Here is a 6,521-nt window from a genome sequence, read left to right on the forward strand (position 1 = left end):
TTGCAGAAAAGGCCTTTGACAAATTCCAACACTCCTTCATGATGAAAGTCCTGGAGAAATTAAGGATGAAAAGAACACAATACCTAAACACAATAAAGGTAATTTACAACAAGCCTATATCCAACATCATATTAAATAGAGAGAAACTCAAAGCAATTCCACTAAAATCAGGATTATGGCAAGGTTGTCCACTTTCTTCATATATATTCAATATAGTAGTGGAAGTTCTAGCCAGAGAAGTATGATAACTAAAAGAGATCAAGGGGATACAAATCAGAAAGGGAAAAAGTTAAAATATCTTTATTTGGAGATGATATGATAGCATACAGAAATGACTCTAAAAATTACACCAGGGAACTCCTACAGATCATAAACATGTTAAGCACAGTGACTAGATACAAGATTAACTAAAAAAAAATCTGTAGACCTCCTACACACAAATGAAAAGTGGACAGAAAACAAATTAGAGAAACAGCACCTTTCCCAATATCTTCAAATAATATAGAATATCTTGCAGTAACTCTCACCAAACAAGTGAAAAACTTGTATGATACAAACTTCATGCTATTGAGGAATGAAATTGAAAAAGATAGAAATCAGAAGATAGAAAGATCTCCCATGCTCATGGATTATTAGAATTAACATAGTAAAAATGGCCATACTACCAAAAGAAATCTACAGATTCAACACAATCCCCTTCAAAATTCTAAACCAATTCTTTAGAAATCTTGAAAGGACAATTCTCAACTTTATATGGGAAAAAAAGACTCCAGGAGATCTAAAACAATCCTGAAAAATAGAAGAACTGCTGGAGGTATCACATTCCTGATTTCAAGTTGTACTATAGAACTATAGTAGTAAAAACGCCATGGTGCTAACATAAAAACAGACACAATCATCAATGGATTTGAATTGAAGATGAAGATATAAATAAACACTTGAGTGATGATCTGATATTTGACAACGAATTCAGAATACACACTTTAAAAGGAGAACATCTTCAACAAATGGTGCTGGTGTTAGTAACTGTATGTCTGTGTGCAAAAGAATGCAAACAGATTTATATTTATCACACTGAACAAAACTCAAATCCAAATGAATCAAAGACATCACATAAAATCGGATACACTGAACCTGATAAAAAGAGAAGCTGGAAAATAACCTTAAGGCATTGGCAGAGGAGACAACTTTTTGAAGAAAAAAAAAAAAAACAACACAGACACTAAGATCAACAATTAATAAATGGGACCTCAAAAAAAAAACCTGAAATGCTTCTGTAAGGCAAAGCACACAATCAGACAAAATGGCAGCCTATAGAATTAGAATTTTTTTCCAACTCCACATTCATTAGAGGACTAATATACAAAATGTAAGGAATTCAAGAAAGTAGATAGCAAAAAAGCCAAATAATCCAATTAAAATAGGGGAACAGAGAATTCTCAATAGAGAAATCTCAAATGGATGAGAAGCATTAATGAAATGTTCAACATCCTTAGCCATCAGGCAAAAGCAAACTGAATTTACTTTGAGATTCCATCTTATGGCTGTCAGAGTGGCTAAGGTCAAAAACGCAAATGACAGCTCATGCTGGCAAGGATCTGTAGCAACATGCACACTCCTCATTGCTGTAGGGAGTGCAAACTTGTAGCCAGACAAGGCTTCCAGTGGTAGGACTGGGTTGCATTCAACTGAGTTACTGTCCAAGGGGGTCCCATAGAAATCCCTAATCTAGGATGTTGCAAGGACAAAAGGTTGCTCTCTGCAAACTGACAATGGTACCCCATTGCTTATGACAACACCCACAGAACTAATTGAACAGGAGAAATCCAGTTGCTGCCTACGTGGAGTCCTTGGCCCTACATTCCAGGGTTTTTTGGCATGGGAAGGTGCTCTGTTGGCCACTGAAAGAGAAATACAGACAGCAACCCAGACACAAAACCTTTGGCCCAAAATCTGTTGTGCCTGCAAAAATACTAGGGCAATGGTGGCAAAGAACTTGTGGAAGAAACTAATCAGTGTCTCATTTGACCTAAGGACCAATTCACAAGCAGGAATCCATACCTAATACTGCTTGGTAACAAAGAACTAGAGACTAGATAGCCCAGAGACCTAGGGTAAACCAAATACTACTAGTCTAAAAACAAACAAACAAACAAACAAACAAATAAACAGGAAATCAGTAAAATGATTCCTAATGATATTCTGCTATGTTCATAGATAAATATATTATCCAGTCATCATCAGAGAGGCTTCCTCTAGCAGGAGACAGAAACAGGTGCAGAGACCCACAGCCTCACATTACATGGAGAGACAGTCTGAACTGTTGGTCACCATCAAACTCCTCCCCTCAGAGTTCTGGGAATCCAACTGAAGAGGAGGTGGGAAAAGTGTTAGGGCAGAAGGGATGGAGGACACCAGGAGGTTAAGGCATTCTTAATCAACTAAACAAGGTTCTTATGAGCTCCTGGACTGAAGCAACAGGACAGAGCCTACATGGCCTATACAAGGTCTTCTGAGCATGTATTATAGCTACTAATTTAGTATTTTTATGGGACTCCTGACTGTGAGAATGAGTGAATATTAGAATCTTGTGTCTGCTCTTAGGAGTCTTTCTCTTGTGGGGTTGCTATGAATAATGTTTATAAGATAGTTTTTACTTCATCTTATTAAATTTTATTTAGTCATGTTGGTTCTTATCTCTTAGAATCCTTTTCTTTTATAATGAAGAATAGAAAGAGCAGGGATATGGAGGAGAGGTGAGGGGGTTGAACTGGGAGGAGCAGAGAAAAGGGAACCTATAATCAGGATACAATGTATGAGAAAAGAATCTAATTTCAATAAAAGAAAAAATCAACCATTAGAATTTCTGTTTTCATGTTTATGTATTTCTTGTGTGTGCAGGCATGCACACATGTGATTGCACACACATACATACACATCTGGTATATGCATGTGTGTGTGTGGTGGGGTGTGATTGCCTGTGTGTGTGCATGGGGAAAATAGATGTGCACCATTTGGCCTGGCTTTTGTGTGGCTCCTGGAGATCCATACTCAAATTCTCATGCTTGTATAGTAAGCTATTTCCCACGGGGTCATCCTCCATGGAAACACTAGTCTAAGCGTTTCTATAAAACTCCATATTTTTATAAAAGAGCTGTATTCTAGCTCATATATGCTTGAAAATCGTTTTGGTGTTCTTACCTTATAATTTGGTATAACTTGAAGTAACAATACCAAATTCATACTTAGAACAAAGTAGTTGGGCAGACGCTTCTTTTATCTATCATACAATTTAAGCCTGCATAGCATTGTTTGGTAGACTATTGTGTGCAGAGGAATTTTGATCCAGCAACATCGCTTTTCTGAGAAGGAATCACATCGCTTCTCGGCCTTTTGGCTAAGATCAAGTATAGTATCTGAGAAGGAATCACATACAAAAATATGATCTAGCCAGAATGCAGACATGCCTTGGATTAGAGTATGATGTGGCTGGAATACAGATATGCCCTTAGTGAAGAACTTTAATATCTAACAGAAAGAAGCAGTTTGAAAGCGACGTCTAATTGAGAGGCAAAATGGTGAATTAGAGAAAGATTTGACAGAGTCAGAGAGATAGGATATGGCCAATTCACACAAGATAAGATATGCCTAATTCATATGCATGTGTGTATGGCAGTTTTACTGGGACAGTTTTACAGAGAAAAGTTAACAGGCTAAACACAGGTGAAGACAGAACTAGCCAGAGAATGAAAAGGATCCAGAAGATTAGAACATATTGCCAAAGTTTGCATGAGGCCAGTCAGAACACTTTTGTCAGAAGTAGAAGAGAAGCTGATTGAATCAGCCAACCTGGAAGATTAGATTGCATGGAGCCTAAGAATCTAAAGGCTTAGGTCTAGGGATAGTTAAAACAGAGAAGGAAATGCTCTGGGTCCAGCCCAAGCCACGTATTCACACAACAGCTTGGGTACATCTCTTAACTCATCACTTCATCAGAGGAAGTAGTCGTGGTATTTACAGTTATCACCAGCCCACAGGTAATCTATTTTGCATGAGAACAAATGGACACCAATTAGAAAAATTAAAGACACAAAATACGGACATGCACTGTAACACAATTTCAGTTAAAGCAAACAATACCTCTCAACACAGATGGATCACAAAAATCACTTTTGTAAGTGTGCCTAAAAAGCCAATGACAAGAGCCAAAGCAGAAGCCTTCTGCCACATATTTGAAATCTTATCTCAGATATTTTACAATCTGATAGTTTAGAACATAATTTCAAAGAGTGATTTTTTTTTTTTTGGTGCAAGCACAAAACTGATTGGCAGGAAGAGATAAGACATAGATCCAACACCAATGGTAGTTGATGGGGGAGGGGGAGGTTTAGAGGGCCTGTCAGTGATAGAGCATTTACCTAGTAGCACAGAACCCTAGATGTGAATCCCTCAGAAAAGTACTTTAAAATTACAGGTTTAAGGTAGGGTATCTCTTCAATGAACTCCAACGGTAATGGTCTCTAAAGAGTCATTTGAAGTAAGCAATCACACTCCCTGGCTGTGTGGCACTCTGGACTAAAGGTCAGGAGAGAAAGCAAATATGATTACAGCGCAATGCAATAAGCATAAACCTAAATATTCTTAACTTGCTTTTTTTTTCAACAACCTTGAAAACCACAAAGTCCCCAGTGTTGATGTGATTGAATGCCAAGGGCCATTTAAAGTTATTGCAAAGGAGGATTAGACAAAATACACCTGGGATTGACTGTGAATCTTAATATACTTGAAATGGTCTGGCCCTGTGATGTACCCTGGCACCTGGAGATCTTGAAGCTGCCAGTGGGATAGGAGATGAGAAAAGTCTTAGTAGTCATTCATAATATTATCAAAAGGTGAATTCAATTCCCCTGCATGCTTAAAAATGAATTTCATTTCTTTGACTTTTTTCCTTGAAATCACAGTTACTGTATGTGGTTTTGCTAACTCATGCTACCTAGATGTAGTTGTCAGATTTACTTTAATTTCAATAATGAAATTCAAGAAAAATGAATTGCGCTAAAGAATAATCATTTCCATTGAAAACTTTTCTTTTAATTTCTTTATTTTTTTATTTTCTATATTCTTTATTTATATTCCAAATGATCTCCCCTTTCCCAGTTCCCCCATCCCCATAAGTCCCATAAGCCCTCTTCCTTCTGCCCATTCTCCAATCAACCCCCTCCCACTTCTCTGTCCTGGTACTCCCCTACATCCCTGCATCAAGCCTTTCCAGGACCAGGGCCCTCTCCTTCCTTCTTCTTGGGAATCATTTGATATGTGAATTTTGTCTTGGGTATTCAGAGCTTCTGGGCTAATATCCAATTATCAGTGACTACATTCCATGTGTGTTCTTTTGTGAATGGGTTACCTCACTTAGGATGATATTTTCCAGTTCCAGCCATTTGCCTAAGAATTTCATGAATTCATTGTTTTTAATTGCTGAGTAGTATTCCATTCTATAAATATACCACATTTTCTGTATCCATTCCTCCATTGAGGGCCATCTGGGTTCTTTCCAGCTTCTGGCTATTATAAATAAGGCTGCTATGAACATACTGGAATATGTGTCCTTATTGCATGCTGGGAAACCCTCTGAGTATATGCCCAGGAGTGGTATAACAGGGTCCTCCGGAAGTGTCATGCCCAGGTTTCTGAGGAACCGCCAGACTGATTTTCAGAGTGGTTGTACCAGTTTGCAATCCCACAAGCAGTGGAGGAGTGTTCCTCTTTCTCCACATCCTCACCAACACCTGCTGTCCCCTGAGTTTTTAATCTTAGACATTCTGAATAGTGTGAGGTGAAATCTCAGGGTTGTTTCGATTTGCATTTCCCTAATGACTAACCAGTTATTTATATATATATATATATATATATATATATATATATATATATATATATATAAAACAATAGTGTTCTTGAAAATTAAAGGATACAAAACGAATATATATTCATTTATCCACTGTAAAATAGTTAAAGATATATCTATTACATTCACTAACGTTTGCCGCAGTGTGAGTGGAGGCGAGAGGAAAATTGAGGCAGTCTTTCCTTTCCTTCCACTATGTAGATCCCAAGTGTCAGCTTGGCAGCAAGCACCTTTACCTACTGAGCCATCTCGCCAGCCCTAGATGCTTTTCTAGAATCTGAGAATCAACAAAGTTTAGTGCTCAGATGGGAGCTGAAAATAAGGTATCACTGGTCTCCTGGGTCCAGTGTACTTTGCATACTAATACATTATCAACTTGCTCATTGAAAAGAAACTAGATGGGAGACTCCCAGGCTGACATGAATTTCAAATAAGTAACTCACTAAAATTTCAGAGATTCCTCAAAGAAGCTAATTAATACACACACACACACACACACACACACACACACACACACACATATATATATATGCTTCCACTTTGATGGAGGAAGGTTAAAAGTAGTTCTAGCAGATACATAATAGAACATGACATAGGCTAAGAACCTACTGCGTTG

At 37.8% G+C, this 6,521-nt stretch overlaps 1 pseudogene; it reads left to right on the plus strand.

Moving 5' to 3' along the window:
• The first annotated feature begins 3,377 nt into the window (after positions 1-3,377).
• LOC127681925 (uncharacterized) lies at positions 3,378-3,470 on the plus strand (annotated as a pseudogene).
• Positions 3,471-6,521: the final 3,051 nt, after the last annotated feature.

Source organism: Apodemus sylvaticus, chromosome 3, assembly GCF_947179515.1.
Source record: "Apodemus sylvaticus chromosome 3, mApoSyl1.1, whole genome shotgun sequence".
In the NCBI taxonomy this organism is placed as follows: Eukaryota; Metazoa; Chordata; class Mammalia; order Rodentia; family Muridae; genus Apodemus; species Apodemus sylvaticus.